The 11,369-nt window shown below is 41.0% G+C and overlaps 1 protein-coding gene across 9 annotated transcripts in view; it reads left to right on the forward strand.

The window, feature by feature from the left end:
• The window catches only part of TBC1D14 (TBC1 domain family member 14), a 103,428-nt gene that overhangs the window by 50,889 nt on the left and 41,170 nt on the right, over positions 1-11,369 (forward strand). Inside the window, exon 1 of one of the 9 annotated variants that reach the window (XM_070613345.1) lies at positions 729-791. The exons of the other annotated variants lie outside the window; for them this stretch is intronic. The gene's annotated coding sequence lies outside the window, so the exon portion shown is untranslated. Of the gene's footprint in view, positions 1-728; positions 792-11,369 lie in introns of those variants that run through there. 9 annotated transcript variants of the gene reach the window in all.

Below are 11,369 nucleotides of genomic sequence, written 5' to 3' on the forward strand. Positions count from 1 at the left end.
CCTGTTACCTTTGCAGCTTTCCCCATTTTGGTAAAGGCCAGCCTTAGCCTTCTTTTTCAGATCTAAAACTTTAGGATTGCTCTTGGCTTCTCCCCTCTCACATCCCTCTTCCAGTCTGACAGGTGTGTTGTTTGTGTTTGAGCTCTGTCGGTGAGTCTGATGGGCAGTCAGGTTTGAGAAGCAGTGACTTGCTGGGAAATTTTGATACTCCGGTGAAGTTGTGTGCATGAAATCATATTAAGGAGGATGAAATCTTATTATGGGTATAGCCTGGCATGAGATGGTTATGGCTTACTGGTCCCCCAGTTGATTGAGTTATTGGGAAATGGGGAATGTATTCTTTTAGATAAATTAACAATACTTACTTCCTGATTATATTAATTTGTAGAAGATGTATAAGATATTAGCAAATTAAGAAAAAGAAAACACCTGAAATCTTATTGCCCCAAAATAACCACTGTTTGCATTTTGGTATTTTTCCTTTCAGTAATTTTTCCATGCACTTTTTATTTTTTTCAAAAGAAAAAACCATTTAAAAAGTTGAAAGTGAGTCTTTATGATTTGAATAGGTGTGAGAAGGGCTCAGGGCTGAAGACTGGGGGTGCTTTAGAACAGCGTGTGACTCTTTTAGCTAGAACACTGCGTGTATAGACTTGAAGAATTGCCACTGTTGTCAGAAAGTTTAAGTCCTAGTTGGGCTTTGAGGCAGTTGCCGATTGTGGTAAGGATAGCTGCAGGAAGGGACTTGTGGATCTCACTGTCCTGGATAAACCACTATCATGTGAGCAAAGGTGAGTACATGTGTTTGGGTTTGTATAACCTGGAATGTCTTGGATGGCCTTCTGGAATTTCAGGTCAGCTCTTAGACGTTAAAGGGAGAATCCCAGAAGAAGACAAATTCAGCTCAGCTTAAAGTGATATCCATTCTTCTCGACTCTGTGTTCCAGGAAGTCTAGGTACTCAGAAAATCATAAATCATCACAGACTGCAGAAAGGATAAGCCTGGATGGTCAGTGCTGGTAACTGGTGGCAGGCCTACAGGTAAATTCTAAGACAAGAAGAAGAAAACTTCCTTCATTTTCATCATCCCTTATTCCTTTGGAAAGTGAGTTTGAACTAGTTTACAAAAAAGAGCCATTCTTGGTAAGAAGGAGTAAGCACACTCGAACCCGTCTCTCCCAATGAATGTAGCTATAAAACTTGAACATAATACATGGAGCAGCTATTCGAGAATTCTGAAAAGTAAGTAGTAGCAGGTGGATTGGAGAAGAAGACAAGAATTCAAGTACTTCTGGATTGATTGAGTTTACCGTCTTTTTCCCCTCTGATATTCCCCAGCCTGAACTCAAGGTAGCCCAAAACCCAAAAATTGATGTTAACATAGAGAGAGCACTAGGAGAGGCTCTCTAGTTCTGGTTTGAGGATTGGGTCTCCTATCACTCAGAGAATGCAGAAACCCTGCTTTTCCTTTTTTTCCCCCTGTGTTCTCTTGCACTCCAGCCCCCAAGCAGTCTCATGGCACAGCAATAGGGGTTGGCAGGAGCCTAAAACTCTTAGGGAGGGGAGCTGATCAGAGGAGCTTTGTTCCCAAGAAGGTGGGGCAAACCCCTGATGCTTGATTCTCTCTCTCTTCTCCCACCACTTGGCCCTAAGGTAGACATAGTTGTCAGAAGTATGTAGCTAGAGAACCAGAAAAGGGGAGACCCAGGGAACCAGCAAGTACTGGGGGCACTGTGGAGAGGAGGAGCTTAGGAATGTGACCCTTTAAGGTTGCTAAGAACTCCTGGGCTTACCCCCAAGTTGTGGGTACGTGCATCTGACCCTAAACAGCATACGCAGACTTGCAGAACTGAACTCCGAGGTAGACCCCACACAAATCCCAGACTGACACTGGGGGGCGCACATGTGGGACAGATTCAACAAGTGCTAGGAAGGCTTTCAAAACTCAACTGACTTTGGAACCACAGCTCATAGAAGGCTGGTTGGAACTTGGGTTCAGTTGACAGATCAATAGAAATAATCCAGTCTGAACAATACAGAGAAAAAAGATTGGAAAAAAAAATGAACAGAGCCTTGGGGGCATGGAAAAATACTAAAAGTCTAACATTGGTGTTACGGGAATTTCAGAAGGAAGGGAGAAAAATGTGATGCATAAAAAAATATTGGAATAAATAGTGGCTGAATATTTCCTAAATCTGGCAAAAGACATAAACCTACAGATTCAGGAGGAAGGAGCTCAGTGAACTTCAGACAGGAGAAAGCCAAAGAAGTCCATGCCCAGGCACACAACCAGTTACTGAAAACAAAACAAAAAATCTTAGAGGCATCCAGAGAAAATGCATTACTCATTGGGGAACAACCATTTGAATGACTGTGATTTTCTCATCAGAAACCGTGGAGGCCAGAAGGAAGTGAAACAGCATTTTTAAAGTGCTGAAAGAAAAGAACTATCAACCCCAAATTCTATATCCACCAAAAATACCTTTCAGGAATGAAGGTGAGATAATAAAGATATTCTCAGTGAAGGAAAACCGAGAGAATTTGTTGCCAGCAGATCTAAAAGAATTGCTAAAGCAGGTTTTTCAGGCAGAGGGACATTAAACTAGAAGGAAACTTGAAACGTTAACAAGGAAGTGGAACGGAAGGGCTAAGTGGCCAGATAAATACATTGTTCTCTTAATGAATTCTTTAAAATATGTTTGGTTGAAAACAAAAATTGTAATGTCTGGGTTTTCAGTGTATGTAGATTTAATAGGTAAGACAAAACATAAAGGAGGAAGGGATAGGTGGTAAAATTTCTACATTCCACTTGAAGTGGTAAAATATTGATTTGCATTAGACTGTGAAAAATGAAATATATATTGTAATCCTTAGATCAGCCACTTAACTATAGAAAGAGTCAAAAACACAATAAATTAAAATGGAATTCTAAAAAAGGTTTAAAAAACTGAAATCAAAGCAGGAAGGAGGAAATAGAGGAAGGGAAAACAAAACAAGTAAGATGATAGGTCTAAATTGAAATATATCAATAATTATATTAACATGAACGATCTGAGCATACCAATTGTGTGTCTCAGTATCCATCGACAGATTGTCAGAATGGCTTAAAAAAACAATCCAGCTATGTGTTGTCTAAAAGAAACTCACTTCAAATATAAAATATGTGGGTTAATATTAAAGGATGGGAAAAGATATATGATGAAAACTAATCAAAATGAAGGTGGAGTGGATATATTAATATCAGAAAAAGTAAACTTCAGAGCAAAGGAAATTACCAGGGATAAGGTGGAATGTTACCTAATGAAGACGTGATTCTAAATGCATATGTACCTAATAACAGAGCTCCAGAATGCATGATGCAACAACTGACAGATGTAACAGATATGAAAGAAGTTATAATTGGAGTGTCAGTACGCCTCTCTAGACCGTAATCTAGAGCTGTCGACGGAATCAGCCAGGACATAGAAGAACTGATCATCAACAGCTGGACTAATTGACATTTAGAGAACGCTCCACCCTCCAACAAGAGCAGAACACATTCTTTTCAAGCATGCACGGACATTCAGCAAGATAGACCATAACCTGCGTTGTAAAAGAAATCTGTAAAAATTTGAAAGTATTTATACAAAATATGTTCTGTGACCACAGTGGAATTAGACTAGAAAACAGTGACAGAAAGATAACAAGGGCATCTTCAAAAACTCGGAAATTAAACAAGTAACACACTCCTCAATAAATAATGGGACAATGAGGAAGTCACAAGGAAAATTAGAAAATATTTTGAACTGAACAAAATTACAGTCTATCAAAATTTGTGGGATGCAGTGCTTAGAGGGAAACTTATAGTGTTAAAATGCTCATATTAGAAAGGAAGAAAGTTCTCGAATCAATAATCCAATTTTCTACCTTGAGAAACTATAAAAGGAACAGGTAAACCCAAAATAAGCAAAAGGAAGGAAATAACAAATGTGAAAACAAATCAATGAAATTGAAAACAGAGGAATAATAGTCAGTGAAACCAAAAGCTGCTTCTTTGAAATGATCAACAAAATTGATCAAACTCTAGCAAAACTGACAAAGAAAAAGAGAGGCATTTATGACCGAGTGGCATTTATCCCAGGAATGCAAAGCTGGTTTAGGATTTGAAAATAATCAGTGTAATTCATCATATTAACAGTCTTGGACAAATCTCTGGGGTATTATCTGAGTGTATGAATCCAGTCTCAAAAGGCTACATACTGTATGATTCCATTTATAAGACGTACCTGAAAAGACAAAGCTCTTGTGCCAGAATTGGAGTAGGGTGTGACTACCCAGGGAAAGCGTGAAGGTTTTGGGGATGATAGAGCTCTTCTGTATCTTGATTGTGATGGTGGTGGCAACAAGACAACATGTGTTGAAAGTCATAGAGCTGCATACACCAGAAAAGCGAACTGCATGTTAATAAATAACAAAATAAATAATAATAAAATAATAAAACATAAAACTAACATGAATGAATGAATGAATGAATCCATCAGTTAGGGTACTTTTAACCCAGGCTTTCCACTTCTAAAGGACTGTATCTTCCAGATGAATGAGTGTGTAGGTAGAATGACCGCAGCACAAAGACTGGAAGCTATCTAAATTCTAGCAGTGGGGAATTGGTTAAATCCCTAAATGAAATACAGTGCAGACCTTAAAAAGCAGGATGAATATTCACTTGTATTAGTGTGTTCTGTGTGTATAAGATATATGCATGTCCTTGTAAATGCAGAGACTATATCTGGAAGGATCCTCACAAAATTGGTAATGATAAAATTGCTTTGGAGAGGTGTGTGGGAGATAGGAGGGAGACCTATTTTCTCTGTATACCCTTTTGTACCTTTTGGATTTTGTTCCGTGTGCGTGTCTGCTCTAAAAAGTAATTTTTAAAAATATGTGCCAAATGATAGAGAAAAAATTGTCCAGGAATTTTGGGCAAAGGACAGCAAAATGAAGCCAGAGGTAAATGGATACTCCCAAAATACAACTCACCAGTTCCCTTGTAACTCCTAGAGGGACACTACAAATTTGACACAATGCTTCCTAGAGGCCAGAGCAAAAAGGGAAACATTATACAGCTGATGGTGACCCAGAGTAGAAAGCTGAGCCTGTTCTGGAAGTTTTGGGTTGTCAGGGTGGTGGACGGCACGTGTGGGGGACTGGGGCCTTTTGGTGGAGGGTGAGCCTGTCAGGAGATTATTTCACCAAGTGTCTGAGCCCCATTAATTTTGAGTTGTAGAGAGGCAGCAGGTTAATTGTATATCAAACTTCTACTTGATGCCTTTCTGGAAAAGAGGGGAAAAGGGAAGTGATCTGAAGTTTCTGCAGGGGAAGTGACAGTGTGGTTGTTTTAATTTGAACTTTGTTTTTATTCACTGGACAGATTGTCTCCTACTGTTGTCATGGTAACAGTTAATTTATTCTGAGAAATGTAACTCTTCTGCCTCAGATGCTTGTAAACAATATAAACTGAAATTCTATGCATAGTGCTTCTTAAGGTTTGCTTATATTCTTCATGTGGAAGTGACAAATTCCCCCTCGGTCTGAGAGGGCAGTGTTCGGGACACACTTTCAGTCTGACACGTGTGGCTCCCAGGAAGAAATAGGAATTTGCGAACAGGAAACACACGTTTGTTCTTTCACACATTTTCACTGGGACCTCTGGCAGTGCTGGGTCAGAGGGGTCTTGGGCTTCGGAAGGCAGGGGGCCAGGGAGGGACTCTGACCTTGGGGTCTGAGAGCCCTGAGTGTGCCTCTCGGTTCTGTCGTTCACAGGCCGTTCTGTGGTCTGAGGCCAGCAACTTCGCCTGTCTGAACTTCGGTCTTCTCCTCTGCAAAGATAGTGTCCCCCTTGCCTGTGTTCGTGAGGGTCAAGTAAGGTAAAGTGCGGGACGCTCCTGCCATAGCAGTCGGCGTTCAGTGGGAGCTCAGTAAAGGCCCGTGGCTTCTCTTGTTCTGGTCTCCCTTCGTGGCCACACCTTCACTCTCATGGGTGGATACAGTAAAAAACAAAACAAAACAAAAAAACTGCTGCAGGAATGGTTAGTGTGGTTTGGAAATTGCAGTTGACACCATGAATCTAGGATTCCATTTGAAATGGCTTAAAAAAATTTTTTTTAAGTTATAAAAATAGTTCATGAAAAAATACCTGGAAAATACTCAGATGATAGATGAGGGCAGATTAAAACAGGAAAGCCCTCTTCACCCCAAGACTGCACAGCCCCTTCCTGGTTGGAATCTTTGACAGTTTGGTGCTTACTCTCCCAGGCCTTTGCGGGAGCCAGGTCACATACATATCAATTTCACCTGCATAAATACGTTTATATGGTGGAATCATAGGCCAGGTGAGTTGTGCAGCTTCTCTCTGGTATGTACTCACTAGATACCCAGGAAACTTGCTGAACACATAACTTGAAGAATTTTGAACGTACAGGATCCCCATAAAAATATGAGACTCAAAGAAGTGACCAAAGCAGGAAGCTTTTATACCTTTTAGAGGAAACAATAAATATGTGAAAATTTGACAAGACAAAGGGGGTTTGGGGTAGTAAATTAATGAAGTAACAAGGTTTTTTATATAGCCGTCTTGGCCCTAAATTCTCTATCTCTGGTGATAAGGATGCCTTCTACCCTCCTAGTGCAGGGAGGGTACCTTTCACATGGGAGAGTTATCTCCTGCTTTCAGAGGGGTAAAGGAGGGTCAGAATGCCCTTGCACCGGCTGTTTCTCAAGTAACTTTAATTCAAAATAATCAGTATGCCGAAGTGGCATATTTTGGGGTAGTATATCCTGTTCCCCTTCCCAAGCAACTGCATAGGACTTTGAGAAACATCAGACCTGAGGAGAGTAAGGCTATTTCCACACCTTCCTTTAAGTTACGTTTCTAAGTTGAACTCGGAATAGAACTTAAAAACATCTCGTCGGTGTATGGAAGCACTTTGGATCGAGTTTTCTCATAGGCACTAGAAACTCCACGGTATTTCCTGTATTAATTGGCAAGCGTTGCATTCGTTCCTTGGTCTTATGCTTGTGTCTGATAGATAATGTGGCCTTAGGGCCATGAAGGGAGCACTATTTAACTTTTAATTTAGGAAATGGAAATCTTAATTCAGAGGCCAGGTATCAGAAGAGTTGACAGAAAGTGGCTCTGGAGTCAGACTGCCTGGGTTCAAATCCCACCCTCCCACTTACCATCTGTAATTTAACTAGGAAACTTACTCAGCCTCAGTTGCTGTATCTGGGGAAAAAAGAAGTGGAGGGAGATGATGCTCATAATACTTGTATTAGTTCCTGTTGCTGCTGTAACAAGTTACCGCAAACTTGGTGGCTCAAAATAATACAAGTTTGTTCTCCTAAGTCCTCCAGACTAAAATCAAGGTGTTGGCAGAGCTGGTCTTTCGAGAGGTTTCAGGAGAGAATCTGTTCCTTCTCTTGCAGCTTCTAGAGGCTGCTGGCATTCCTTGGCTTGTGACTGCATCACTCTGGTCTCTGTTTCCGTTGACACATTGACTTCCCTTTCTGTAGTCACATCTCCCTCTGCTTCCATCTTTTAAGGACAATTGTGATTATTTTGGGGCTGCCCAGATAATCCAGGATAATCTCCTCCTCTCAAGGTCCATAACATTAATCACATCTGCAAAGTCCCTTCTGCCACATAAGGCAACAACCACAGTTCCCCAGGATTAAGACATGGGGGGCCATTATTCAGCCTAGCACAGTCCCTACCTTGTGGGATTGTTAGGATTGAATGACACTGCTTGTTGTCAGGTCTCAGCTCAGATGCTCTCTCTGAGACGGTGTCTTCTAGGAGCTTCTCCCTGACCATCCAGTCTGAAAGACCACTCACCATTCCCCCATTGGTCATCACTCTGTCACAGGACTCTCGGGTATTTTTTCCACCTTAAATTCTTGCCTGTTTGTTTGCTTCTGTATCACTGCCTCTCAACCGCTTCTAGAATGTATATTCGTGAGAGGAAGGCCCAGACCTCGTTTGCTTGTCAATCGCTTTATCTCCAGCGCCTAGAATAGTATCCAGCTTAGTGGATGGTTAATACGTATTTGTTAAAAGGATAAATGAGTGTCGAAATTTCAAAACATACTACTTTGTGGACTGTTTTCTTCTTATTTCTTTGACAATGTAGGCATTATCCCATATCCTTAAATACTTTTCTGTGATCTCATTTACTCAGTAAGTAATGGTCTTTTGTGCAGCTGTGTCATGATTTAATTAACCGGTCTCCTAGACGGGGCACTGAAGTTGTTCCTTCAGTAACCTTCTGACCCCTATGGAAACCAGTGGTCTGTAGCGAGGTTGGGTTTGTCAGTCTGTCTGCCAGGATGCTATAGTGGACGAATGAGCCAGTCTTACCTCCTTGACCTCAAAGGGTAGAGACAGCGGTGTGACAGATTAATCAGATGAGCATATAAATCTAGTATGCTGGTGGAAATACAGGAAGCCTGTATGGAATGAGCTCTGGTTAACTCAGAAAACTTGGGGAGGGGACCAGCCCCGTTGCCGAGTGGTTAAGTTCGTGTGCTCCGGTTCCGTGGCCCAGGTTTTCACTGGTTTGGATCCTGGGTGCAGACATGGCACCGCTCATCTAGGCCATGCTGAGGTGGCATCCCACATGCCACAACTAGAAGGAACCACAACTAAAAAATATGCAACTATGTATTGGGGGGATTTGGGGAGAAAAAAACCAGAAAAAAAAAAAAGAAGATTGGCACAGTTGTTTGAGCTAACTTTAAAAAAAAATTTTTATTTTTCCTTTTTCTCCCAAAGGCCCCCCGTAAAAAGTTGTGTATTTGTACTTGTAGGTCCTTCTAGTTGTGGCCTGTGGGATGCCACCTAAGCATGGCCTGGTGAGCGGCACCATGTCCGCACCCAGGATTCAAACTGGTGAAACCCTGGGCCACCAAAGCGGAGCACACGAACTTAACCACTCGGCCACGGGGCCAGCCCCCTCAGGTACCAGTCTTTAAAAAAAAAAGGAAAACTTCAAGAGGAAAAATTCTTTACAGGTAGATTAAGATAGACTTGAAATCTAATGCCAGACTGAGATGGAGAAAAGGCTCTGTTAATTTTTGCTTTAAGTTTCAAAATTTAGTAAAAGTTAACCAAGTCATCACATGGTATAATATATAGTTAAAACTTTGTAAACAGTATTCAGTTCTAAAATACGTGATAGAAACTACTGTTAAAGTAACTTGCAGGTTACAACCTGCTGGAAGAGATGAGCAATGTGTTTTGGTAAGCATATCTTAATGCATATTTAACACATGCTTAATGTGTATCTCTCTCATTTAAATTTAGTGAGCCCGTAGGCTCAGGTTGGCTGACTTCTGGTGTGTGTGGCAGTAGGTGTTGGTAGGAGGTGTGAAGGGGCTAAGAACCCACTCCTCTCTGTGAGAATGGAGCTTCACAGTGTGAGCTCTCTGCTAGCTGCAGGAATTGCTTTCGGAAAGTCACCAGTAACCCCTCAGGCTGGGTCAACTGCCTCCTGGGGCTCCTGGAAACCTCAGAGTTTTCTCTCAGTCATAGCACCCAAGCACCACCCATGTAGTATAATTATCTGTCTGCTGGTCTGTGAGCAACTCTGGCAGGGACTTTGTTCATCTTCATTCCTAAGGCCAGGCCGAGCACCGGAAGTGCTTGTTGGATGGATGGATGGGTGGAAGGAAGGAAAAATGATGGATTCCACAATGCCGAGTGTCTCCTCTGTGCCATGTGCCTTGTTAGCCTTCAGTGGTGAGAAGACCACTCAAGTCCCTTCTCTCAGAGGTTTTACAGTCCCTTGAGGGAAATAAATATTAATCAAATAATCCTGTAATTACAAGTGGTGATTAAGTGCTATGAGGAAACAGGACCTGATGCTAGGAGAGAGAATAACTGGGCTTTGCTGTAGTTTAGACGGGCAGGAAGTGGTGTGGGGATGGTTATTTAAGATGAGGCCTGAAAGATCTGTCACCAGCATTCTTACTAGTGTTTCCCTTTGTGAAGAAACATTTCAAGTCCACAGAAAGATTCAAAGAATGATTTAATGAACACTCATATGTGCTCCACTTAGATTGAATAATTGTTGCCATTTTGCCATTTTCATTTTATTGTGCCTGTTTCTGATTTTTAAAAATGGAACCATTTGAAAGTAAGTTGCAGATACCATGATATCTTATCCCTGAATATGTCAGCATACAGCTCTTCAGACTAAAGACATTCTCCTACATAACCATGGAGCCGTTATCACATCTAAGAATGTTACCAGTAATTCCGGAATAGCGTCTGACCGTGACCGTGTCCGTGACCTGACCATGCTCTCCTTTCCCCAGTCGCACCAAGCTGTTCTTTGTGAGCCAGGATCCCGTCAGGTTTGTGTATTGCCCTTAGTTATTTGTCCCTTTATTCTCTTAATATAAAAGTTATTTTACCATTTTTTAAATGACATTTGCCTTTTCTTTTTTTAACGACCATGGGTCAAAGATTCATTTAACACATTGAGATGAGTTAAATGGTAAAATTGATTCCAAGGGCACTTGAAGAACTAGGTTTTTATAGACATAAAAACAAGAAAAAATTAGAATAAGATTGCTAGGTTAGATTTAAACAAACAAACTCGTGGGGACAAGAAAACATAATCTTTAGAGTAATCTTTCCTATTGGACATAAATTCGCAAGTTAATATGTCACTTCACAGTTTCTGGGCTCTAATCGAGTAATAAATAGCATAGGCATGTTCTCCTAGAGAATTAAATAAACTTCAGGCAGGCATGTTAAAAATGCCCAGGTGTGAATTGAAAGGACATCCCCCCATGCTTTTCTCTTATTTCCAAATTTTTGAATAATTCTTCTTAATAAGGCTTTCCCTAATTCTTCCAGCCAGCATCGACTTCTCCCCTTTTATCCTATTACTTTTCAAAAACAGCTTTATTGAGGTTTAATTATTATACCATAAAATTCACTCATAAAAGTCATGTGTTCAGTGATTTTTAAAATAAATTTATAGAGTTATGCAACTATAACTGCAATCCAGTTTTAGAATATTTTCATCACTCAAAAAAGTTCCCTCATGACACTTTGCAGTGGATCTCAGGTCCCACCTCCAGCTCCAGGCAAACGCTGACAGGCTTTCTCTCTAGAGATTTGCCTTTTAAAGAAATTTTGTCTAAGTGGAATCATGCAAATTATCTTTTGTCTGGCATCTTCCACGTAGGGTAGTGTTTTGAGATTCACCCCTGGAGTAGCGCACATCACTAGTTTCTTCCTGCTCATCGCTGTGTCGGTGCTGTTCGCCATTCCTTGTTTGATGGACTTTTGGACTGTTTTGGTGTTGGACTGTTATGAATAGCAC

This window comes from Equus przewalskii, chromosome 3 (assembly GCF_037783145.1).
Source record: "Equus przewalskii isolate Varuska chromosome 3, EquPr2, whole genome shotgun sequence".
NCBI lineage: Eukaryota > Metazoa > Chordata > Mammalia > Perissodactyla > Equidae > Equus > Equus przewalskii.